Source organism: Felis catus, chromosome D1, assembly GCF_018350175.1.
Source record: "Felis catus isolate Fca126 chromosome D1, F.catus_Fca126_mat1.0, whole genome shotgun sequence".
In the NCBI taxonomy this organism is placed as follows: domain Eukaryota; kingdom Metazoa; phylum Chordata; class Mammalia; order Carnivora; family Felidae; genus Felis; species Felis catus.
In genome coordinates this window covers 76,897,218-76,925,044 of record NC_058377.1, presented here as the reverse complement: position 1 = coordinate 76,925,044, position 27,827 = coordinate 76,897,218, and the positions used below count along the sequence as shown (strand labels likewise).

Below are 27,827 nucleotides of genomic sequence, written 5' to 3'. Positions count from 1 at the left end.
TGCAATTCAAATCAAAATACCACCAGCATTTTTCACAGAGCTAGAACGAACAATCCTAAAATTTGTATGGAACCACAAAAGACCCTAAATAGCCAAAGCAATGTTGAAAAGGAAAAACAAAACTGAAGGCATCACAATTCCATATTTAAGCTATATTACAGAGCTGCAGTAATCAACAGTATCGTACCAGCACAAAAACAGACACTTAGATTGATGGAACAAAATAGAAAATCCAGAAATGGACCCACAACTATATGGTTAAGTCATCTCTAACAATGCAGGAAAGAATGGCCAATGGAAAAAAGGCAAACTCTTAAACAAATGATGTTGGGAAAACTGGACAGCAACATGCAGAAGAATAAAACCGGAGCGCTTTCTTACACCATACACAAAAATAAATTCAAAATGGATGAATGACCTAATGTGAGACAGAAAACAATCAAAATTCTAGAGGGGAACATAGATAGTAACTTCTTCGACCTTGGCTGGGGCAACTTTTGACTAGACATGTCGCCAAAGGCAAGGGAAACAAAAGCAAAGATGAACTATTGGGACTTCATCAAGATAAAAAGCTTCTGCACAGTGAGGAAACTACAACAAAACTAAAAGGCAGTCTACAGAATGGGAGAAGATATTTGCAAATAAGATACCTGATAAAGGGTTAGTATCCAAAATCTATAAAAAAATATCAAAATCAACATCCCCCCCCCAAAAAATAACCCAATTAAGAAATGGGCATAAGACATAAACAAATACTTTTCCAAAGAGACATCCAGATAGCTAACAAACACATGAAAAATGCCCAACATCAATTATCATCAGGGAAATACAAATCAAAACCATGATAAGATATCACCTCAGGCCTGTCAGAATGACTAATATTAACAACAGAGGTGAGGATATGGAGAAAGAGAACCCTCTTGCATTGCTGGGGAGAATGCAAGCTCGTTCAGCTACTCTGGAGAACACTACGGAGGTTCCTCAAAAAGTTAAAAATAGAAGTACCCTATTATCCAGCAATTCTACTACAAAGAATTTACCCAAAGGATACAAAATAATAGATTTGAAGGGGCACATGCACCCTGATGTTTATAGTAGCATTCTAAACAATCATCACACTATAGAGAGAGCCCAAATGTCCACCAACCGATGAATGGATAAAGAAGATATGATAGATAAATATACGGGAATATTACTCAGTCATCAAAAATAAAATCCTGCCATTTGCAATGACGTGGATAGAGCTAAAGTGTATTACGCTAAGTGAAATAAGTCAGCCAGAGAAAGACGAATACCATATGATTTCACTCATATGTGGAATTTAAGAAGCAAAACAGATGAATATATGGGAAGGGGTTAAAAAGAGAGAGAAAGAGGGAGATAAATCATAAGAGGCTGTTAAAGACAGAGAACAAACTAAGGGTTGATGGAGGGGGGATGGGCTAAATGGGTGAAGGGTACTTGTTATGGAATACACTTGTTATGACGAGCACTGGGTGTCATACCAAAGTAATGAATCATTAAATTCTACTCTTGAAACGAATATTGCACTATGTGCAAGCTAACTAGAATTTAAATAAAAATTTGAAAACAAAAAAATAACATATGAAACTCAATACCCAAAAAACAGAATCCAATTAAAAAATAGGCAGAAGTCATGAACAGACATTTCTCCAGAGACGACATTCAGAGCACCAACAGACACAGGAAAGGATGCTCATCATCCCTTACCAGCAGGGAAATGGAAATCAAAAGTACAATGAGACATCACCTCACACCTGTCAGAATGGCAAAAATCAACAACACAAGAAACAGCAAGTGCTGGCAAGAATGCAGAGAAAAAGGAACCCTTAAGCACTATTGGTGAGAATGCAAAGTAGCCACTCTAGAAAACAGTATGGAGGTTTATCAAAAAGTTTAAAACTACAACTACCTTATGACATAGCAATTGTACTACTGGGTATTTACTCAAAAAATACAAGAACACTAATTAAAAGGATGCATGCACCCTATGTTTAGTGTAGAATTATTTACCATAGCCAGGTTATGGAAGCAGCCCAAGTGTCCATTGATTGATGAATGGATAAAGAAGAGGTGGTGTGTGTGTGTGTGTGTGTGTGTGTGTGTGTGTGTGTGTGTGTGTGTAATGGAATATTATTCAGCCACAAAAAGAATGAAATCTTGGCATTTGCAACAACATGGATGGAGCTAGAGAGTATAATGCTCAGCAAAATAAGTCAGTCACAGAAAGAGAAATACCATATGACACTCCTATGTGGAATTAAAAAAAAAAAACAAAACAAACGAGCAAAGGGAAAATAAAAGAGAAATCCACAAACAGGCTCTTAATTATAGAGAGCTGATGGTTACCATAGGGGAGAGGAATGGATGGTAGGGAGAGTTAAATAGGTGATGGCAATTTAGAAGTGTGTTCATCATGATGAGCACAGAGTAATGTATGGAAATAGTGAATCACCATATTGTACACCTGAAACCAATACACCTGAAACGAATTCCAGTATGTTAACTGGAATTAAAAATAAGAAAAGAAAAATCACATCTCATGCTAAAAGCTACATCATCACACAGCCTTTAATGATTGTACATATAATCACAGAATACATGAAAATACAAAGTACAAAGCATGATCTTCACTCCAGAGAACTATGTGTTACAGCCAAGAAAATAAAGCACACCAAAGTTAATCTAGAACACAACAAAGTATGTCAGGTGACAAATGAGTGGTAAACATACTCACATGGCCCAGAATGAGAAAAGATACGCCATTTCAGTGTTGTCCTAGAAAACATTATAAATAGGTACTTCAAACTAGGCAATTTTCTGAAAGGCAGAACAAGAAGAACATGTGAGACAGAAGAAACAAGGGAAGCCGAAGTTTGATTTGGGAAAGCAAAAGTGGTTTAGAAATGATCCTAGTAAGCAAGATGTGAACAGTAAGATGGGAGAGATTTAACAACAAAGGAGTTCCCAAGGTTTGCAAAGACGCAGAAGCTCTGTACAACTGTAACTACAGATAATACCTATCAAGTCCTGCTTTTCATAAATTTTATAGATCCTTTAACAACTCGGTCAAGTAAGTCTGGTGGTCGGAGGTAAAATCCTGTGACGAATATTCTGGTTGATGAACAATAAATGAAAGTTGCAGACTCTTCTGAGGAAGGCAAGCAGTCATGTGACCTCAACACTGCAGAAACTGCTCTCACAAAGTTGTGCTCATGTCTTTGTCTTTCCCAAATTCCAGGGGCTTGTTCCCCTCATTCTCCTTGACTGGAGCACTGGATGCTGCTTGTTGCTGCTTCCTTCTTGACACACAAATTCTTCTGCTACCAACACACTTTAACAGTGAAATAATAAACATTTTCACACCTCCTGTGTTTTAGGCCCTAACAGTGTTCTTTCTGCTCTCTGTAGAGAGAAATTCTTCTTTATTCTAGTCACACTTCTGGAAAAAAATAAAGCCTCCTCAAAGGAAAAAAAATTTTTCATTCTTCACGAAAGTTCAGTTTTGTGCTCTAAATAGTGTATTATTAGCAACAAATCGTGGGGCGCCTGGGTGGCTCAGTCGGTTAAGCGTCTGACTTCGGCCGATCTTCGGTTAAGCGTCTGATCTCGCAGTCCAGGAGTTCGAGCCCCGCGTCGGGCTCTGTGCTGACAGCTCAGAGCCTGGAGCCTGTTTCGGATTCTGTGTCTCCCTCTCTCTCTGCCCCTCCCCCGTTCATGCTCTGTCTCTCTCTGTCTCAAAAATAAATAAATATTAAAAAAAGACCTAAAAAAATTGTGAGACAGCTCAAGAATGTGATTTAATAACAGATTGACAAAATGGGTAGTGTGTATTGCTAGAAATGGTCATAAATGAGTGGCTTTAGGAAATTCCAGAAAGAGGAGAAAAATCTAGTAAAATGCTTACTTCTTTGGAGAATGGAATGGATGAAAACCATCTTTAAGTCATACCCAACACCTAAAACACTGAAGCTGAATATGATCAAATTGGGATGCTCCTCTTCCTTGGCTAAATCCAAGAAGGTATAATATTAACAAGAAATAGTCCTTAAAGTAGGAGCCTAGGCTCCAGAAGACATCAATTACTTATTATGCTTTACCTCAGTTAATACTGATCAAGTGACCACAGTAACAGTTTGGGCCTTATTGCTTCCCTCTCCCCTCTAAACCAGCTCTGCCTCCCTCTGCTAGTTCCATTTGAGTCCTCTCTGTACATATGTGATCAATCAGTGATCAGAAATAAACCTTCTTCTATATAATCAGAAGATATTATATACATTTATTCAGGTCCTCTGCACATTTTATAATCAGATTGCTTGTTTTTTTGTTTTTGTTTTGGTATTGAGTTGTGTAAGTTCCTTAATACATTTTGGATATTAACTGGTTATCAAATACATCATCTGCAAGTATCTCCTCCCATTCAGTAGGTTGTCCTTTTGTTTTGTTGATGGTTTCCTTTGTTGTGCAAAAGCTTTTTATTCTGATGTAGTCCCAATAGGTTTTGTTTGTTTTTGTTGCTTTCCTTTCCTTTGTCTTAGGAGACAGATCTAGAAAAATGGTGCCATGGCCAATGTCAGAGAAATCACTGTCTCTGTGCTCTCTACTAGGATTTTTATGGTTTCATGTCTCATATTTAGGTCTTTAACCCATTCTGCATTTATTTTTAAGAAAGTGGTCCAGTTTCATTCTTTTGCAGGTACCTGTCCCAGTACCACTTCTTTTTTTTTTTTTTAATCTTTTTTTAACATTTATTTAGTTTTGAGACAGAGAGAGACAGAGCATGAACAGGGGAGGGGCAGAGAGAGAGGGAGACACAGAATCGGAAACAGGCTCCAGGCTCTGAGCGGTCAGCACAGAGCCCGATGCGGGGCTCAAACTCACGGACCATGAGATCATGACCCGAGCCGAAGTCGGCCGCTTAACCGACTGAGCCACCCAGGTGCCCCCCAGTACCACTTCTTGAAGAGACTATCTTTTTGTCATTATATATTCTTGCCTCCTTTGTTATGGATTAATTGGCCTTATTATTATAGGTTAATTTCTGGATTTTCTACACTGTTCCATTGATCTTTGTGTCTCTTTTTGTGCCAGTACCATATTGTTTGGATTAATACAGCTTTGTAATATATCCTGAAATCTGGGATTGTGATACCTCCAGCTTTGCTTCTTTTTTTCAAGATTTCTCTGGCAATTCGTGGTCTTCTGTGGTTCCATACAAATTTTATTATTATTTGTTCTAGTCCTGTGAAAAATGCTGTTGGTATTTTGATAGGGATTGCACTGAATCTGTACACTGCCTTGGGAATATGGACATTTTAACAGTATCAATTCTTGCAATCCGTGAGCACAGAGTATCTTCCCATTTGTTAGTGTCATCTTCAATTTCTTTCATCAGTTGTTGTAGTTTTTAGAGTACAAATCTTTCACCTCTTTGGTTAAGTTTATTCCTAGTTTGTTAAATTTATTCTTTTTGGTGCAACTGTAAATGTTTTTCTTTTTTTATTTCTCTTTCTGCTACTTTGTTATTAGTATATAGAAACACTACCGGCTTTGCACAGTGGCAGTATCATAACCAATGAGGTTTATCTGAAGCATGACTATTGCTAGTAGAAACACTACCAATTTCTGGATACTAATTTTGTATCCTACCACTTTACTCAATTACTTCTAGTAGTTTTTTGGTGGAGTCTTTCAATTTTTCTATGCATAGCATCATGTCATCTGTGGACAGTGACAGTTTAACTTCATTACTAATATGAGTGCTTCTTATTTCTTTTTCTTGTCTGACCATTGTGGCTAGGACTTCCACTACTATGTTGAATAAAAGTGGCCAAGAGTGGACATCTTTGTCTTGTTCTTGACCTTAGAGGAAAAGCTCTCAGTTTTTCACCATTGAGTATGGTGTTAGCTGTGGGGTTTTCATATATCTCCTTTATTATGTTGAGGTATGGTCTCTCTAACTCAGCTCTTGACCCTTTCCCTCTTCCTCCATGTATGACCTGGATTGAAATATGTCTTATTCTTGTGGATTATTCATTTCCTAATATTTTATAATACCCAGGGTTGGGATCTACCTTCAGAACGAAAGGCTAGAAGTTCAGTTAGTGTCTTCCCACCTGTCTCAATATCCACTAACTTTCTTCTTCCATGTCATGGTGTTTCACTACATCTTAGGTCTCATTATTCTCAGTAGACTTGTCCATAGCCTAGATTCCCACTTGTGTGTTTTTCCCATACCCTCCTTTACCTTTTGAGCCATACCTACTCCTTCCATTACTTCAAGTTTAGTCTGTGTCCCACTTAAACCCTAAGCTGTAGTTGACAGGACTGTCTCTGGATTTCAGTCTCTCCTATGGTGTCCTGTCTCCCATGAACCAACCTTACGAGTCTATGATACGGTACGTAGGAAATGCTTATTTGACTTTCTTTGGATTCAGTCATTACCACTGATGTTACCCATATAAAATTTAGTGGGAAAAGTAAAAAGGAAAATTAATAATTCATAGCCACTTCATACAGCCCTACTGAGGCACACAGAGGTTTGTGCTATATAGTTTTAAAGGGATGTATTGATGTATATAAATAGGTATATATAAATATGTATATGTATATAAATTGACGTATATAAAAGATACATTCCTCATTATGTTTAATTATGTGGGAGGCAGGTAAAAAAGAGACAAGAAAAAGAAATTATGTTTTTAACCAAATAATAATTTTATGTTGTTGAAACTGTCTCTATTTTTAATGTCAAGTATTTAGTGAATCCAGTGAATTATGAGACATTATACATTTTGAGCGCAAACACAGTTTTCAAAATTTGCTCTCAATAGCAGACGAGATTATTGTTTTATACACAAACAATGGTAAGAATAACTCCTCTTTCCAAGAGGCTTTTGTTTAACTATTTTCCTTTCTTGTCTTTGTAAATAAATATAAAATATCAAGATTAGGGCAAAATTATCCAACCAGACAACAAATCCAAGTATGTGCATTTTTAATGCTGTGACTGTTGACCACAGGTGCAGATTTCTCAAACAGAACAAAACAGACTTGAAAAAAAGTTTTATTTATTTATTTTGAGGGGGTGGGGGGAAGAGAGTGTGGTAGAAGGGCAGAGAGGGAGGGAGGGAGGGAGAGAATCCCAAGCAGGCTCTGTGCTGTCAGCGTGGAGCCAGTGCAGGGCTCCATCTTACCAACCACGAGATCATGACCTCAGCTGAAATCAACAGTCAGATGCTCAACCGACTGAGCCATCCAGATGTCCCCAAAACACACTTTTTATTTAGTACATTTACTTGAATCTCTTAAGAAAGGGAAAATTGACGATTTTGCCCAACTGAGATGTGAAGAGAGGATATGACTGTGGAGTGCTCATGGAAGTATTTAAAACAAGCTTTGGGAAGGATTTTTGGAGCCTCATCCCAAAATAGCACATACTGTCAGCAACTAGATTCTCTTTAATGAGTTATGACAAATGAATGGGGAATGAGAAGCTTACAGAAAATACAGAGCTACAGGAGATGTAAAATAAGAATAGAAATTTTATACCAAGGGCTAAGTTTTATCTATCTATATAAAATATGTAGTAACAGAATTAATTAAGCTGCCTTTTTTTCCTTTTTCTTTCTGTTTTACTTTCCTGCATTAAACCAAAATATTGTAATTATTATCAGGAAAGAACTGGATGGAAGGTGGTTTATTCTCATAGTGACAATAAGTTATCTGTTTTCTGGTAATCCTGCCAATGATTTTGTAAAGTATTTCTTGATTGTCCTGGTATGCTCATTACTGTATTACATGTTGTGAGGGATAAATACAGACTTGGTTCCTGTCTACGGGAAACATCATGGCATTTGGGTGATAAAGTAGATAAGTCTAAAATGACCAAAAACTACACAAGAGTGTATATGAACTCATGGTTTGGGCAGGTGATCCTACAAGAGGTACTGAAGTCTTTTTAGCACCATCTGGTGGGAAGAGAGAGAAGCTGATGAGTCTCCAGGCTTCCTCTCAACTGGGGAAATCAATAATCTGGTCCAGATGGCCAAAGAGATGGAACTAATTTTACCACAATTTGAGGCTAATCAAATACTAAAGAGAAAGGTCATTTGTGGGGTGAGGCATAGAAAACATGAACAAGTCTAAGGAACCAATAATCTAAGGAAGGTTACATGTCCTTGGTTAGGATTATCAGAGCAAGACTAAAATTAATTCCTGGGAGTTTGAGGAATGAAGTAGAAAAGTTGACAAGAGTAGGTTGTAGAAGGCTGACAATTTTCACCTGATATCTGCCCTGACTTTAATATTAAGGCAAAGGTGTTCTCCTCCTAAACAATCTCACATAAATTTGTTCAGTGATCATAATAGTGTGAGACCAAAGTAATATCACAATTAAATCATGTATGAGCACAGTTATGAATATAGCACAAACAAACCCCAAACATTCCCCACTCTCAGGTAACAATGACTACACTGCTTCTTAACCAATAATAGCTTTATATCCACTCAATTTCTAATTCATAGATAACAGTTGCTAAGGTACCCCAATCATGCATTTGTCCCTTCCTCCTTGAAGCACTCAATCCAGAAGAGACCTCTCCTTCCTTGAAACCTCCACAAATCACCTCATACAAACCAAAATCACATAAAAGCCATGCCCTAAAATTTTCTTGAAGTAACTACCTTTTGAAAAAATGTCCAATATCTCTATTGCAGCAAGTAGTAAATCCAACTACTTGACTAGAGTTATATCCTGGTGTCCTTTATCTGTCAGGATTTGAGCTGAGTGATGTAAGGTTTAGGGCTGCGAAGGGTTTGCTCTAAGAGGCAACAATGACAGGTATATTTGCTCCAGGTTCCTTAAAAAAATACTAGGATAATAAGAACTAATACCATCAGTGTGTGAAATTCATTTTGTTTTGTATTTTCTTACTTATCTTGAGGGATAACGTGAGATCATGTACCTTCATAGTAGGTAGAATCAACCAAACAGGACATTGAAAAGCTAATGAGTCACTCAGTAGACAGGCATGTTTGCTATTAGGCTCTCTGTAGAGCATACACGGACAGGTAAGAAGTTTGGATGGTCCTTATACGCGAACTTTCAGTACACTTAAGCCAAATCTAAAACAGCTTTCATTTTATTCCTGAGAATTTACTGTATGCTAGACACCACTATAAGTGCTCTATGTAGGATCTTATTCATTCATAAAACAGCCCTACAAAGAAGATGCAAGGATTTTCCCAATTTTGTAGATGGAACATACCCCCAGCAGGATAGGGACAGTGTATAATAATTAGAATAAAAAATTTTGTAGATGAGAAGAACACTGAAGTACACAGCAGCAAAGAAAAATAGCCCAGAGTCACACATTTAAGGAGTAAAGGTGTGTTCCAGGCAAAACCCCAAGCGGTTCCAGTTCAGAGCCCACCATTCATAAACACTTAGCTGTATTCCTGTTAAAGACCGTTAACGGCACAAGACATATGTGGTCATGCATGCAAGTGTGCAGAAGCAGTTTAAGCTAAATGGCAAAGGGAGAGGAGAGAAGGGAGACAGAGCAGGACACGGGTGATGGCCACTCAGAACCCAGGATGCCCTTTTGGTGCTAGCACAGAAGGAGACCCCTCTCAACTATAGCAAAACTTCTGCAGATCACACTTGGGAAAAATGGATAATTTTCTAATGATAGACCGCTCACTAGTCTAACCTCATTATGGTAAATCTGTATAAAAGGTCTAAACCCTAACTCCTGCCTTAGAGGCATATTACAGGTATAAGAGCTGATATCTGTTTTTTAACAATTTGTATTTATATCTTTTTTAAACAAACACTTACCAAGTCCTATTATGTGCTAGACATCATGCAAGATACACGAGACATATCACTGAACAAAACATATCAACAGATCTGCTCTAGTGAAACATACCTCCAGCAGGATAGGGACAGTGCATGATAATTAGAATAAAAAATTAGATAATGTAGAATTCTGAGAACAGTTAACAGGCACTGGGAGTACTAGGGGTGACTCAAGGGAACACGCTGCAATATTAAATAGGGAGCCAGGACAGGCCTCTCTGAGAAGGTAAGACACAAGCATAAATTGGAATGAAGTAGAGGAATTCAGCCAAGCAGATATTGGCAGGAAGAAAGCAGGTATTTCAAATGTCCTTCTGAATCAATAGCACCATTAAATTAAAATGTAGTCTGCTCCCTAAGTTGAAAGAATTAGGTCAAATGTGTTTTGAATTTAGAAGTCACCCAAAGATTTTTTTAAATATACATATAGGGGGCGCCTGGGTGGCGCAGTCGGTTAAGCGTCTGACTTCAGCCAGGTCACGATCTCGCGGTCCGTGAGTTAGAGCCCCGCGTCGGGCTCTGGGCTGATGGCTCAGAGCCTGGAGCCTGTTTCCGATTCTGTGTCTCCCTCTCTCTCTCTGCCCCTCCCCCGTTCATGCTCTGTCTCTGTCTCAAAAATAAATAAACGTTGAAAAAATATTAAAATATACATATAGTTTCCCCCCTAATCATCTGCATCTTGTTTTGAAATTGATTGAGGACCTCCTATACTCCAGACCATAGTTGTAAAGGATACAGAAATGAATAGGACTTGAAAAGTCCCTTCAAGTTGCTACCTCTGGTTGGGAGGAATAACAGTAAAAGAGTGTGACAAACGAGGAAATGGAAATATCGAAGTGTCGCAGCGGGCTGAGGAATGGTGAGGTGCGCATACTCCTGAAGTTAGGTAGGATTTCTGTTGGCTTGTGCTGCAGGATGAGGTGTTTTCTATTTTGCTACGTATTATCTGAAGTTCATGAAGCCTGAATGTGATCCCTTTTCACCCCACGGATAATGTCCTATGATCTAAAAGGCACTGCATTGTCTCTCAGAAGGTCCAGGTTCTTTTACGGGGGATGAAATGCCTATCTGGGGTGGTAACAGAGCACTTCATCACAAAACATTTCCCTAAAACAAGTTATAATGTTCAAATAGCCTCTAAACAAAGCAAAATAGCAATTTAAATTTAAGATTAGTTGTAGAAGATTAAAAAAATTTTTTTAATGTTTATTTATTTTTGAGAGACAGAGCATGAAGAGGAGAGGAGCAGAGAGACAGGGAGACAGAATCAAAAGCAGGCTCCAGGCTCCGAGCTGTCAGCACAGAGCCCGTCGCGGGGCTTGAACTCACAAACTGCAAGATCGTGACCTGAGCCGAAATAAGATACTTAACAGACTGAGCCATGCAGGTGCCCTTAGTTGTAGAAGATCTTAGATGAAATGACTAAATGTCCTATTTTCCAATGTGCATGAAGTAGAAAAAAATGCTCAAAAGAATTCACAGCATTCTCATTCATAAAATACTCCAAAACCACACACACACACACACACACACACACACACACCCCAAGTAGGAGATGTCTTTAGCCAAAATAAGTACAACTTTAAAAATATAGTGGAAATATCAAAACATAGTGCAAAACCAAAGGGATGCAAGAATGATCAAAAAAGTTGGATTTCATGTAAGCTTTTCATTGTAAAGATAGAACAAATATAGTCAATAGATTATTTTAACAGGCAGCGTATCTAGGCAGGTGGCATGTTTAGTTGTGATACCAATAGCTTAATATCTTTTGTCCTCCATGTACCTGCTTCAGGGATTCATGTTATCTGCCAGGAAGCACTGAGGAAGGCAAACACCTGTGACAATGGATGAAGAGAGCATGTAACAAGCATCTAAGCTGTCCCAAGAACTGTATAGAAATTTTGCTTCTTTTATCTCTTCACAACTAAGAGAGACATTACTTTTATCATTTTACAGATCAACCAATCAAGGGACTAAGGCAGAGAAGCACTAGGATCTTCTCCTGTCTTTAAGGAAATGGTGCCCCTGAGGTTTTCAGTGTTCCCGGCAAAGGCACTCTCTGAAATCTTGTGAACCCACATCCCAAACCAACCAACTTGGTCAATTTATCTTATAGACAAGTAAGAGACTATCCTGCTTACTGCCTTTTCTAACCAGTAAACATGCAAAGGTTTTGTCATCAATCCAGTCGACAAGGGAAAATGCATCATAATATATTTTCCTCTTCAAAAGTGACTTCCAAATGATGTGGCATTTGAATTTCAAAGCTGGCACAGCTCGGAATGTGTGGGTTTGGAATAGCAAACTTTCTTGGAATAACAAGTCATACTTTTGCTACCTGCTGCACTGAAGTCATGTTGTTTACAGCCAAGACAAGATTGAAGCCTCTTTGCCTGACATGGTTTCCATACCCATAATAGATTAGCTTCCACATTCATACGCTGGTTTTTAAAAAGTTAAAAATTTCCCCTTTATCAGTATAAAAGCTAAAATAGGAAACTCAGATTCAAACCCTTTTTTTGAAAATCTGCTATGACATTTGTATCATCTTACATTCCTCCCAACTTGTCGGTGTTACTTTAATATTTAAGCCCATGAGCTTTATAGAATTGTCTTCAAGATGTTTTAAAACATTTTTGACTTTTCAGTTTAATATTAAGTGTTCTAAAATCACTATTTCAGTGAACAAAGCAATCAAAGTATTAAACCAATTTCTTTCTTCTTGCATGAGCAAATTAAAAACACTTCCTGTGAATGTAAAAGTGGATCTCATGTTAGCTTTAAAATTTCTATGTCATTAGGAATTATGGACCAGAGAATCAAAATGAACCGGTGTGGGATCCAAGGCCTCAAGTGTTGTCTATGAATCAGACACTGCAATATGGAGGCTTATCATGGAAGTGACCATGAACCTATTAATCCCCACATACAAAATTCCAATAGCAACGCTAATAGGTCTAAACACCTGATGAGAACATCCATAGATCTTTCATAAGTTATCACAGACAACAAAGTCATTTCATGGTGCTGCTTTTTATACCTTCCAGAACACCTACATCACAATGCATGTGCTTTAACAGGCACTGGGCCATACTCTATCGTCTGTGAATTAGATACATTTTCCTTCTCTTCCTTTCTCAGCACTTTCTCACAGACATCACCACATCTCTTCTAAACAGTAGCAGGTCAGCTATGATGGGTGGTTCTTATGGTTCCTTTAAGAAAGCAAAATGTGTCTAAGTAAAAATCCTATGAATATAGATGTTTTGTTGAGGTTTTCAAGTAAAGCAAGATTATTATTCTTTTCAATCTGAAACATTCTATCAGAGGAAAAAAATAAATGGAAAGGTTGGAGGAAAAGTGAAAGAAAAGCGTTTTTGGAATGTTTATCCATCAGTAACTAAATCCAAATCCTTTGGCCAGGTTTAAAATAATAATTTCATCAGAAACCCCAAATGAATTCATGACTTCAAAGACTTAAATTGGCTGAGAATGGCGCCAGAAAAACACCTTTGTTTCACTCCTTTGCCAGAAAAGTATATGTGCTAATGATTATTCTCCATGAAGGAACATAACGCTGGCTTTACTGGGGACTCTAGGAAAATGGAGGACAAAACATGTTAACTCCCATGTTCTCCCTCCACCACGGAATACTAACACCCTGTTAACTCTCCCTTACTTCTCTCTCAAGGAAGTTCTGTTCTAGTAAGTCTGTTCACCGAAAATCTGTATCATTTTATCTACAAGACAACAATTTCTACCTATGATTATAGATACGTGCATACGCGGCTTTTTCTACCTACCTTCAGCACTAGCTGATTAAGAGCACAAACCAGGTCAGATTCATCAGTATAACCTTCTCTCACCTGTATCTGACTTCTTCTGATTCCTCTTCACCCCTTTACCAGATCCTGATTGAACAGCTCTTCCATATTGGTGTAAGATCAATTTACTATAATAAAACCCCTATTGCTATAATATTTACAATAGCTCATCTTTCTTTCACTAACTGGACCCTGACTGATGTATACTCCACTGATGTTGGGCTTGACCATGTAATTTGACCAGTGACAGATTAGAGACTGAAACACAGAGAATTTAAATGTTCTTGCTTGAGCTGGATTAGCCATCACCATGAGAATGTGTATAAAAGCTGAAAGTCCAAAAACAATGAATAAATATCTGGAATATACCTAAACCTAACCAGTACCTGAAGTCCAGCTGGTTTTTGCTGAAACCATCAGAGCCCTAGCCAACCTGCAGGCCTGGGTGAGTCCGAAAAAAATAATGTCTGCTGTTGTAAGCCTTTGTGTTTTAGAATTGTTTACCACATAGAATTATTGCAACAATAATTGATAAACACAGTCACAGAAGTTAACGAAGTTTTATAAAGTTGGGATTTGCATCCAGGTCTCAAATCCAAGTCCAGAATGCCACTTACACTGTCTTGGCATCCAATGATTTAGTAAGCCTAATCACTGGGGCATAAGAGAATTATAAATTACTTTAAAAATATTATATAATCGAACTAAGTAGACTGAAATCATTGTAATCATCACAGACAGTTCATATCACTGCCAACGTTGGCAATTGTTGTGAGGAGTACATCACAATTACACAGGGAAATCTATTCCCAGTAGCTGGTCGTATGGTACTGTGTTTAGTGACTGACATCACCAACAGTGATTCAACTGCAGAATCAACCTGCTGAATACAGTACAAAAGTACCTTGTTAAAAGTATACATAATTATATAATGAGCTTTGAGGCTTTGAAGGCGAAATAATGCATGTGCCTATACAAAGATATGCAATTTGTGCTAGCATTATCTCCTCAAGAACATTTCAAACGCCGTTTTCCATGAGCAGCCCTAAAAGTATCTTCTTTTCTCATATTAATCTGTGATTTATGATGCTCATAAAATTGTAATAACGATTATGCATTCATTCATTTTTCAGCCAGAATTTCATTTATTCAACCACTATATATTGTATGCCAGGGATTTTACTAGATTCTGGGATAAATGAGAAATGAGACACAGGATTCAGCCTAAGTAGATCATATGGCAACTGCATGCCACTATACTTGTACCGTGAATGCAGAGCACAGGGACTAGAGCTGGCAATTGTCCCTCCCATGCTCAGCCATTTAATTTTACAATGTAAGAATATGGCTGAAAACTTAATTGCCTGTAAACGTTTAAAAATTTTTTGAGTTTATTTATTTATCCTGAGAGAGACAGAGACAGCATGAGTGGGGAGGGGCAGAAAGCGAGGGAGAATCCCAAGCAGGGACTGCCAGCACAGAACCTGAAACTGTGAGATGGTGTCCTGACCAAAACCAAGAGTTGGTGCTTAACCGACTGGGCCACAGGTGCCCCAAAAACTTAATTTCAAGGAAGAGTAGAATTCCTAAGAGGAATGGAATTATTAAAAAAGGGGGAAAAAGTGACCGAAAGGTTTTCTCCTCTCCAATATTACTGTATTTCTTTTAACATTTTTTTTTTTTTTTGAGAGACAGAGAGAGACAGACAGAGAGAGGGAGACAGAAGATCCGAAGTTGGCTTTGCGCTGACAGCAGCAAGCCCCATGCAGGGCTCGAAACCATGAACCGCGAAATCATGACCTGAGCTGAAGTTTCACACTCAACCGACTGAGCCGCTCAGGGGCCCCTCAATGTATTTATGCATTTCTACATAATATATTAACACATAATATATCAACTCTTTCCCACTTCTGACTCTTAGCCCCTAAATGCAAGCATATTCTTCGCTTTTAGCTATGCCTTCTGGTATTTACTTCCACAGTTATAGATAGCTTGTTTTTAAATGCTCATTTCCCGATTTTACTAATTGTTAACACTGTTACTTGATGTCCCCGTTTGGAAGACGAAGACACCTATTTGTTTTCTTCTACTTGCGTGCTCTAACACAGTTTATCTCAAATTTTGTCAAAATTTAGAGTTTACGTTATTATAACTATGTAAACATTGTTTTTTGTTGGCACAAGTTAATTTTATAATTTTTTTTCCCCATCCTATAAAATTTCTCTCCTGTGGATACTCATTTTGGCAAATTCCATGTATTCCATGATTTACAACCTCACTTTAGAGGAGCACATCCTTAGTAGCTTCCTAAGAAAGAAGGTATGGAGGTACTTTTGGGAATTGGCTTCAATATCGAGCACTGTCTTTATCTTTATAATTGATTAATACGTAGGTAGTTGCAGAACTATGGACTAAACTTCCCTCAAAAGTGTCTTTATCTTTTTACTTGTTTCCTATTGCTTCTGTGGCAAATTGCCACAAGCATAAAACAACACAAGTATATCATTTCAATCATTCTGGAGATCAGAAATCTAAAATAGGTGAGAGACTGCATTCCTTCTATAGTCTCTGGGGGGGAGAATCCATTTCCTTGCCTTTTCCAGCTTCTAAAAGCTGCCTACATTCTTTGGTTCACTATCCTCTTCCAGCAGTGACATCACTCAAACATTGCCTGTGTTCAAATCTTGTCTGATTCTGATCCTCTTTCTTCCCCCTTATAAGGACTTTCTGTTTACATTTGGTCACCCCATCAATTCAGGATAATTTCCCCACCTCAAGGTCCTTAATTTAATAACATCTGCAAAATCCTTTTTGCTACAGAAAGTAATATATTCACAGGTTTGTAGAATTTGGACATGGACAACTTTGGTAGAACATTAGTCTGCCTACAATACTTTTCATTACTGACTGATATTTAGTTCTGTATACAACTGTGGTCTCTAACTTCCCTCAAGATTCTGAGTACATTCTTCTATTGTCTTCTAGTTTCTAATACTAGTGGTGGGAAGTCAATGCCATTCAGATTCTATATCCTTCATATATGACCTGTTTTCTTTTCTGGAAGCATTTAGAATCTTCTCTTTTTTCTGTTTAAAAAAAGTCATACAATGGTATGACTTTTAATTGTACCTATTTAGTGAGTTCTTCATGTGTGAAAATTCATGTTCTTGCATTCTGGGGAATTTTATTCATTAAATCTTGGTTAATATTCTTCTCTTAATGTTTTCTGCCTTCTCTTTCGGTAACTTCCATTATCCAGAATTAACCTTCTGAACATATCCTCTAATTTTTCTTATTTTTGTCCCCCCATTTTCCTTTTCTTTTTTCTTCTTTTTTGGCCTTTATCCTCATTTCTTGAGATATCTTCAAATTATCTTCCAACTAGTGTAATGAACTTTTGTATTTCTATCATATTTTTCTAATTTCTATAAATTCTTTCTTATTCTTTGCATGTTTCATTTTATAGCATGTTATTGTTTCATAAATGCAATGTTTTTTCATCTTTCTGCAAATATTATAGACTTTCCTTGGGCATTTTTTTCTGTTCACACTCATTCTCTGTGGATTTCTTTTATCCATTTTGATTGTTTTGTTTCTGTCTTTCATTGTTTTAGGCTTTTCTGGCTACTTTGTTGTTATAAGATATTCAAATTCTAGTATGCCTAAGGGTCTTTTATTTTGAGATCGTCATTGTTGTCAGAAAGCAATCACTGTCATCGCCTGGAGAAGTAAATGCCAGACTGCCAAGCAGGGGGAAGGAATTAGAGATGCGGCAATTTTACAAGTTCGCCTGTGCTTACTTCCTTTGATTTTCTTTTTTACATCCTCACCCTGCCTTTTGCTGCACCTTGTGTTCCCACATCTGGAGGTTTCCTGGAACAATTTCTCATAAGACCAAACCTTCAGTCTTCTGATGGGAGGGAAAGATGAAGCCTCGGTGTGCAAATGGGAGGGAAGGGAAACTGTGTTGGGGGGGGGGGTGTCTCACTGCTTCTTAAACAAGTTTTTATCCAATTCTCCTGTGTTTATCCCCCCACTTGATCTTCATCTTCAGGGGTAGCATATGGTGCGAATTTCTAAATCTTCCTAGATGTTAAGTAACTATGCAAACACTTCAGGGTCATTTTTCTGTGATCTGCTATCAGGTTATTTGTCCATATAATCTGTATCCTCTGTTCTCAGCCACTCGGATCGCCTCTCCTTTTTATACCTGTGAATTTGTGCCATTTTCTTATCCCTTTACCATCATTTATATAATTTTGTTCCTTTCCCAGGGATATGAGGACATATGGAGATAAAAATGCGTATGTTTAATCTACCATGCTTAATTTGAATCCTCTTGCATTTAGTTTAATATTAAATGAGTAGGTAAATACTGCAGGCACACCTTCATTTTGCAAAAAAGAATGAGACTCAAAGACAGAATTCTTAATGAGATGTGCTTTGTATATATGAAAGCTAAAATTCTCATAGACTGAATGAATTACTCTCTTTATCAACTTCCAAAGCTATATATTTGCTCTCTCCCATGTATACTCCTACTTACATATTTTCCTTTTCCTTCTTCAAAATGAAACCTAGGTGTTTTTTTTCTCTAAGGGATTAAGATTATATTCCATAGTCATATTATAAACATGTGCATCAAACTCATAGTTTCAGTGAAAACTTCTCTTTCTTGGGACCAGCAATACAGAATCAACAGAGAAGAGTGTCAGGTTTCTCAATGAATTACAGTATTTGCTTTTGATGGTAATGCTGCAAAAATATGAGAAAAGTTTAATTCATGACTGTGACTCTATTTCTGTGACCCATCAAAACTCTTCGATCTGCAATTTAGCAGTTTCTCTCTGATACCCCGGTTAACATTTAATTGTCTCAGTATCATACAAACAAAAGTGATGGTTTCCATGACAACTGATGTAGAAACTTACGGATAGGATTTTTTTTTCCCAATTTTATGTGGCAATTTCAGAACTCTGAAAATGGTCTCAGTTAAGATGCGAAAAGCTCATTTTGGACTTTTTTTTTTTTATCATAGAAAGCCCTTTTTCTCACTGCCTTTCACCCTTACCAAGATTTGCTGCCTCTATTTTATGTACTTGGGTAGCACAATTGGCCCTCAAGTACAAGGGGACTTGGTCAAAAGCATTATATTACAGTGCAGTGTAACTAAAGGAATCCCAATCTTCCCCTCATTGCATCCAGACTTCCTTGAACAGGCAAATGTGAACAGGGATCTTTAAGTGGAAAAGCAGGTGGAGGGGTGCCTAGGTGGCTCAGTATGTTAAACATCTGACTTTGGCTCAGGTCACGATTTTGTGGTTCATGGGTTGGAGCCCTGTGTCAGGTTCTGTGCTGACAGCTCACAGCCTGGAACCTACTTCGGATTCTGTGTCTCCCTCTCTCTCTGCCCCTCCCCCCCTCAAAAATAAACGTTAGAATATTTTGAGTGGAAAAGCAGGTGGGAATATTCCTCTCTGTTCTTGGAAAGTATGCCAGTTATCTTAGGGAAGGTATGCTGCAGTAATAAACAGTCCTAGTATCTGTGTCTTTATAGCAATAGTGGTTTAATTTTCATTCATTTAACATGTTTGTGCAGGTTGCCTGCAGCTCTACTCTCATCCTCTCCACTCCGGAATCCAGACAGAATGAACAACCTGTATTTCAGACATGCTATCCTCAAGGCACAGAGAAAAAAAAGCTGAATCATGCAATGGCTTTTAAAGCTGTGGTTTGATGGGGGGTGCAGGGCAGAGGGGAAAATGGGGTATTGAGGAGGGCACTTGTTGGGGTGAGCACTGGGTGTTGTATGTAAGCAAGGAATCATGGGAATCTACACCTAAATCCAAGAGCACACTGTATACACTGTATGTTGGCCAATGTGACAATAAATTATATTTAAAAAAAAAAGCTTCATATCAGAAGTGACACAAGTGGCTTCCATTTATATTCCATTGGCCAACTCAAGTCATATGACTTATGATGTCATCAGAGTGGGAAGTATAATTCTTTGAGGAGGAGAAACCTAATAAGGAATGGTTGAGAAAAACCTGGAAGGAAAGGGCCCCCCAAAAAAGGGGGAGGAAAAAATTTTGAACTAATAATATAATCTACTACAGGGAAGAAGATACTTTTTTTTTTTTAATTTGCAGAAGGGGGTTCTCACTGATTTTCTGGCTTAAAAAAAAGCCCTTATCCTGGCTGGCACTGTCTTTCTTCCAATAAGACAAAGATACTTGGGTCTCTGATCTCAGCTACTAGACTTAAGTATCAAAACATTTCAAAGCTGCCTAATTATAATTGGTGTCCCTGTGCCCTACTAAATTCCTTGAAAGAAACTGATTGTTTCTTTGTATCCATGGTATCAAACTTTGTATTTGCTGCAAATAAATATTTATTGGACTGAGCTGAATGGCATTGCCAGAGAAGAATAAGTTCTAGTACATCTTTATTCATCTGTTCATTCACTCATTTATTCATTCATTCATTTTTGTAAACCTCATTTATTTAAAAGCCACTGAAAACATACCATGCATAAATAAAAGACACAGCATTTGTCTTTAAGGAGTACATAGGCTAGGGGAATCAATTTTTTTTTAATTTTCCCTAAAATGTCTCAAAAACATTTTACAGTTCTTGTGAAAAGATATACTGCTTACATTTATCATGAAGGATAGCCTTAAGTTAGGGCTGGAAGAATGGAAATAAAGGAAATACAGACTAAAAAGACAACAGAAAAGATAAATGAAACTTAGAACTTGTTCTTTGAAAAGATAAAACTGACAAAACTTTAGCTACACTCACCAAGAAAAAGAGGGCTGAGATAAATAAAATCAGAAATGAAAGAGAAGTTACAACTGATACCACAGAAATACAAAAGATCAAGAGAGAGTAATGTGAATAATTACATCCAACAAGTTAGACAACCAAGAAGAAATGGATAAATTTCTGGAAACATACAATTTTCTAAGACTGAATCATGAAGAAATAATAAATCTTAGTAGACCAATTACAAGTTAGAAGACTGAATCAATAATCAAAAACCTCCCAACAAGTAAAGTCTAGGAACAGATGGTCTCAGTGGTGAATTATACCAAATAATCAAAGAATATTTAATACTTATTCTTCTCAAACTCTTCCAAAAATTGAAGAGGAGGAAATGCTTTCAAATTCATTTTACAATGCCAGCATTACTCTGATACAAAACCCAGAAAAGGACGCCACAAAAATAAGAAAATTATAGGTCAATATCACCGATAAATACAGATACAAAAAGACTCAATAAAATATTAGCAAACTGAACTCAATAATCCATTAAAAGGATCATACACTATGATTAAGTGGACTTTATTCTAGCGATGTAAGAAGACTTTATTCCAGCGATCTGCAAATAAGTCAATGTGATATACATTACAAAATGAAGAATAAAAAGCGTATGTTCCTCTCAACAGATATAGAAAAGTATGTGACAAAATTCAACATCCATTTATGATAAGAGTTCTCAACAAAGTGCGTATACAGGTAACATATCTTGCCATAATAAAAGCCATATAGGACAAACCCACAGGTAGCATCATACTCAATGGTAAAATGTTGAAAGCTTTTCCTCCAAGATCTGGAATAAAGCAAGGATGTCCATTCTTGCCACTTTTATTCAACATAGTATTGGAAGTCCAAGCCAGAGCAATTAGGCAAGAAAAATTAAAGGCATCCAAATTGGAAAGGAAGAAGTAAAACAGTCACCATTCACAGATGACATGATACAGAAAACCCTAAAAACTCCACCAACAAACTGTTAGAAGAATCAAATTCACTATAGTTGCAAGGTATAAAATCAATATACAAAATCTGTTGCATTCCTGTATACTAACAACAAACTATCAAAAAGAGAAATTAAGAAAACAAACTCATTTATAATTGTATCAAAAAGAATACCTGGTAACAAGTTTAACCAAGGAGCTGAAGGACCTGTCCCCTGAAAATTATGACACTGATCACAGAAATTGAGGATACGACTACATGGGAATTTATCCCATGCTCATGAACTGAGAGAATAATGTCAAAATGTCTATATTATCAAAAGCCACCTACAGATTCAAAGCACTCCCTATCAAAATTACCATGGTATATTTCAGAGAAATAGAACAAATAATCGTAAAACTGGTAAGGAACCACAAAAAACTGGAATAAATGCAATCTTTAGAAAGAACAAGGAAGCTGAGGCATCATGTCCCTGATTACAAAGCTACAGTAACAATATGGTATTGGCATAAAAACAGACATATACACTAATGGAACAGAATAGAGAGCCCAGAAATAAGCCCAGGCATATATGTTTAATTAATTTATGACAAAGGAGCTAAGAATATGCAATGGGGAAAGGACAGTCTCTTGAATAAGTGGTGTTGGAAAAGCTGGACAGCCACATGCAAAAGAAAGAACGAAAGAAAGAATGAACGAACGAAAGAAAGAAAGAAAGAGAAGGAAAGAATGAAATCGACTACTATCCTACATCACACACAAAAATTAAGTCGGAGTTAATTAAAGACTCAAATGCAAGACCTGAAGACCTTGTAACTCGAAGAAGAAAACATAGGAAGTAAGCTCCTCGATATCATTCTTGGTGATGATTTTTGGGATCTGACTCCAAAAGCACTGGCAACAAGAGCAAAAATACATCAGTCGAACTACATCAGACTAAAAAGCTTCTGTACTACAACAAGAAAAAAAACACCAACAAAATGAAAAGACAACCTCTTGAATCAGAGACACTACTTGCAAATCATATATTCCAGAAAGGGTTAATATCCCAAAAACATAAATAACTCATAAAACTCAACAGCAAAGCAAAAACAACAGAACCCCCCAAAAATCAATTAAAAATGGGCAGAGGATCTGAATAGACACTTTTTCCCAAAATGTCCAAGATGTCCCACAGATAACCAAGAGACACATGCAAAGATGCCTAACATCACTAATAATCAGAGAAATGCCATACTGTAATGAGATACCACCTCACACCTGTCAGAATGGCTAAAATCAAAAACACAAGAAACAACAAGTATTTGCAAGGATGTGGAGAAATGGGAACCCTGGAGCATTGTTGGTGGGGATGCAAACTGGTGCAGCCTCTGTGGAAAACAGTAGGAAGCTCCCTCAAAATGTTAAAAAGAACTACCCTACGATCCAGTCATCATACTCCTGGGTATTTATCCTCCTAAAACAAAAATTCAAAGGGATACATGCACTCCTATATTTATTGCAGCATTATTTACAATAGCCAAATTAAGGAAGCAGCCCCAGTGTCCATCGGTACATGAATGGATAAAGAAGAAGTGGTATGTATACGTAATGGAATATGATCCAGCCATAAAAACCAGTGACATCTTGCCATTTGCAACAAAATGATAGGACTAGAAAGTATAATGCTAAGCAAAATAAGTCAGAGAAAGACAAATGCCATATAGTCTCACTCATGTGGAATTTACGAAACAAAACAAATGAATAAAGAAAAAAGAGACAAACCAAGAAACTGATGGTTACCAGAGGGGAGATGGGTGGGGCGATGGGTGAAACAGGTGAAGGGGATTAAGAGTATACTCATTATGATGAGCATGAGTAACATACAGAATTCTTGAATTGCTATCTTGTACGCCTGCAGCTAATATAACACTGTATGCTAACTATGATAAAATTAACAACAATCACAAAAAAAATCAGGCCTGACTATGGCAAGAAATCAGATAGGAGAGTTAGCATAGGGTCAGATATTGGGGGTGAGGAGAAGGGAGTTGCCCATGACAATCATCTAATCCTGGAGATAATCAATCAAGCCTTCCCAAACCACCAACTCCTTTGTTCCTTTTTAAATGCTGCATATATTAAACCTCATGTGATAAAACCAGTCTCACTCGTAATAACACTAATAGGTACATCACAGATCATTTGCTAGTCAGAAGGAAAATAACCTGCAGATTCATAATTGGGAGATAAGCAAACCATCATGTTTTGGTTTGGGGAGCTCTTTAAACAAGGATTCTGAATTTTTTAAATCAAGAAATCTCTGATATAAAAACCAACAAATACGTGGGATGTATATGAAACTCTAAATAATGCATGGGGACATCTCTTAGTAATTTGTGAGTCAATGTCACAAAAAAGGTACCAAAGGCAGCACATCTGGCATACCACATTGTTAAAATAAAAACTTTAATAATTATTATAAGTGAAGGAGGAGGAGGAGGAGGACAAGGAAAGAGGAGGAAAAGGAAGGAAACGGGGGAGGGAGGAGGAAGAGGAGAAGAACGGAAACAGCAAGAACAAGAAGACAGCAGCAACAAGCATGAGCAGTAGCAGTAGCAGCAAATGTTCATGTAACAGCACATTCTAGGCTCTAAGTTCTTTACGCATATTAAGTTATTCAACAGTAAGAGGCAGTGTGTCCTACTCCATGAACTTGGAGCCATGCTATCTGGATTTGTGTCCCCACTCACCAGCTATAGAACTTGAACAAATTATGCAATTTTTACTGTGTTGTTTTCCTTACCTATGGAAAGGGATAAACTCATCATTTTTGTGACGATTAGACAGGCTAAAGAAATCACCAACATGAGGGGCGCCTGGGTGGCGCAGTCGGTTAAGCGTCCGACTTCAGCCAGGTCACGATCTCGCGGTCTGTGAGTTCGAGCCCCGCGTTGGGCTCTGGGCTGATGGCTTGGAGCCTGGAGCCTGTTTCCGATTCTGTGTCTCCCTCTCTCTCTGCCCCTCCCCCGTTCATGCTCTGTCTCTCTCTGTCCCAAAAATAAATAAACGTTGAAAAAAAAATTAAAAAAAAGAAAGAAATCACCAACATGAAATAAAGGACAGAATCTAAATGAACTAAAATGCACTTTACGCAACGGTTGTCCTGACTCAACTAAATGTCAAAGGAAAACAAAGGTCCTAGCATTTACGCAACAGGTGTTCCAGCAAATGGAGATCAGTGAAGATGCCCACAAGTCGCCTCCAGTGCCATTCTGTTTGGATCACTTGTCACCAGCCTCCTGGTTTAGGTGGAGGATTCCGAAGATCCAATTTCCATTATGTGGTTTTTGTGTCAGAGTAGCAGAGAAAGATTCTGTTTCTAAACACCACCACCTTAAGATCATCCAGTTTGAGTGAAGGGAAAGTGGGAAGATAGAAAATCCACTTAGCTTTCTGTTACCTGAATTTTCTTCAAAGAATTCTGACTTTAGGGCACCTGGGTGGCTCAGTCAGTTAAATGTCTGACTCTTGATTTCAGCTCAGATCATGATCTCATGGTTTGTGAGCTCGAGCCCTATGTCGGGCTCTGCACTGACAGCACAGACACTGCTTTGGATTCTTTTTCTCTCTCCCTCTCTCTCTGCTCTCCCCCCTCCCCTCTCACACATACACACACTCTCTCTCCCTCTCTCAAAATAAATAAGTAAACATTTAAAAAATAATAATTCTGGCCCTATTACATGATCTGAAAAAGATATTTGCAATCAAGGGTCAATTTTATCTTCTTTTTTCCTTCTCATTTTCCTTTGCAAATGACTAATTAACGTAGGGAGTATAGGCACAGAGGCTGAATGACTTTTGAAGGGAAAACGAAAGTCCACAAAGGCCAACATTTATGAAACCAGCCTTTCACTAATTACTAGGGAGATAGCCCCACCCCAAGGTTAGGAGCACTAGGTTGTCCCATCCAAGGTAATATTCATTTTAGCCCATCACGCTGCTATGAGGACCAGTTTTTTAATCTCTGTCTTAACTCACTTCCAAGCCTGAACAAGACAGATCACCTGCGGTCGAGAAGTGGGCAGAGAAACAATCATCTGTGTTTTTAGTGGAGTCAGCATTTGGAGACAACTCACCTAGAGTTTTATTTTCTCTCTGAAGAAAGGTATTTGCTTCCTAAAGTGCTGTAGCAGCAGGGGCTCCAGGAGACCAAAACATTGCCTAGTTCAGTCTTTGCAATAGGCATAATTTCTTTGGAGGCACACAACACGAGAAGTCGGTTTACCAAGAGGCTTCCCTACATCCCCTGCCACCCCCTCCTGCAGACTGTGGAAACCCAGTGAATGTAATCTAATCTAATTAGTGACAACTAAAATGTCACTTGGCATGGGTCTCTGAGTCCCAAACACATGGCTTCTACGTCTGTTTTCAAGTGTTAGTGCCAGAGATGGAAAAACTCCAACCCTTCTCCTTTGCTTAACCTTCTTTTAGTAAGGCATATGAAAGGCAAACATGTTAGGCAATACTTTTTTGCAAAGTAAGGGATTAAAAATCCCAGATTGGGTGCTCCCCTGTCCCTAAAAGGAAAGACATCATAGTGACAAAGTTACTACCCTAAACCATTCCTGTAAAAAAAAAAAAAAAAAATCAGGAGGAAAGCAAAGGAATGAGAAGCCAAACAAAGGCAAGAAACAGAGATCAATAAACCTAGCATCATCATTACATTTTTAATCTGGACGCACACAGATTCAATAAAACGAGAAACCTGTCAATCAAACTGCTAAAGAAATGAGATGGCCTGGTGTTATCAAACTCATACTGCGAAATTCAATCCTTTTTAAGTCTGAGAAAAAGGAACTTACCCTACTTTACCTAAATCACTTGTTTCTCTCTGGGGCAACTAGCTTCACGGAAGCCACAGGCTGTGCACCTCTGAGCACAGCTGGCAGCGAAGGTGCATTTACCCATCTTTTCTAACGACTCCGCTCTTCCTTTCCGTAAAGTTGCTGAGAACAAGGGCAAGGGAAGGTAGAAGCAATGATGCTACATTTGTGCCTTCAGGGGTGAGTTTCCCAGACAAGTTCAGCTTCCTTAGTCACAGGTCTAACTCATTTAGTTTCAGATAGTTAGAACAGCCCTGAAGGAGTGAGCAGCATTTACTTGGCATGGTTAACTGAGTAATTCAGGTGGTACTTCCAGGATTATCTTGATGTTCTGGTTTTCTTTATTTTCTGCTGATGCCTCCCTTTGGGGGCACTTCTTTATTCTTTAATGCCTCATTCTAAGCTTGAACAAGTGGAAGGGGGGATGGAAACCATTGTAGTAAATGTGGTCGTCCATTAGAAGCTCAGGGTGCGAAGGAAGAGCTCCTCACTGAGAAAGGTTGAAACTATTCCAGAATTATCCGTGGAGTCCTTTTACCCAAAGTAACCCATATTAGAGATTTGATAACCAAAGGCTCATTTAAAAATAGCCCTATTCCCAGTCTGCAAAATGTCCTTTAAACTCCAAAGGGTGCAGTGAAAGGAAGCAAAACAATAAAAAGAAAAGATTAACATATTTATGAAAGATCTGGAGATTTAGAAGGGGGGTTGATCAGGTATAACGGAAACCAAATCACACCTGGTTTGTCTTTTGCTGTATCAGTGATTCTAAGGCTATGATCCATGGATGCCCATGGGATAGCCTAGCAAGTCACTAAAGTCCTTACTCCTTCTCAAACATGCTCAGGGTATATATGCAAATATTTCAGGGGAGATTATTCATAGCTTCCATCAACTTCCCAAAGCGGGATATGTGTGTGAGAGAAAGAGAGAGAGAGAGAGAGAGAGAGAGAGAGAGAGAATCAGAGTGTAAAAAACGCGAATACCCTGCATACTACTCTACTCCCACCAGTTCTTTCTTCCTTGACCCACTCCTCTCCCTTACCCCTCATTCATAAATATATTCAAATTAACTTGATTTCCAGAGACCCTTTACCAGACCCAGCGGCACAGAACTCTCATGCATCTTCCACCTGCTTTAAGCTCATTAAACATATAATTAGTCTCTCTGGACGATAATCATAGTTGCTCAAGTTCATGAATTTCTTTCTCCCTAATCTCTAATTCCAGGTAGGTTTGTGCTGTAAGGCTTCAGAAAGACCAGTCTGTCATTAAACGGAGGGCTGTAAAGATTTTACTACCGTCGTGAGCAACAAAAGCCTTGATCATGCTATTATTGCCTCTATAGCAGGAACATAAACCAAAATGCCGTTTACATGCCCCCGCTGAGGCCCCTGACTTCCTGACAGCTGACGAAGTATGTCCTGCATTTTACCTCTGGAGAGACTGGTTCAAATTGTGTCAGGTCATAGGAGAAAATAAATGTTGATA

At 38.1% G+C, this 27,827-nt stretch overlaps 1 protein-coding gene and 1 pseudogene across 5 annotated transcripts in view; one reads left to right on the top strand and one right to left on the bottom strand.

Annotated features, from left to right (window-relative positions):
• NELL1 (neural EGFL like 1) overlaps positions 1-27,827 on the bottom strand; it is an 883,212-nt gene that overhangs the window by 165,251 nt on the left and 690,134 nt on the right. The gene's annotated exons all lie outside the window — the stretch shown is intronic.
• LOC111556886 lies at positions 5,568-5,738 on the top strand (annotated as a pseudogene).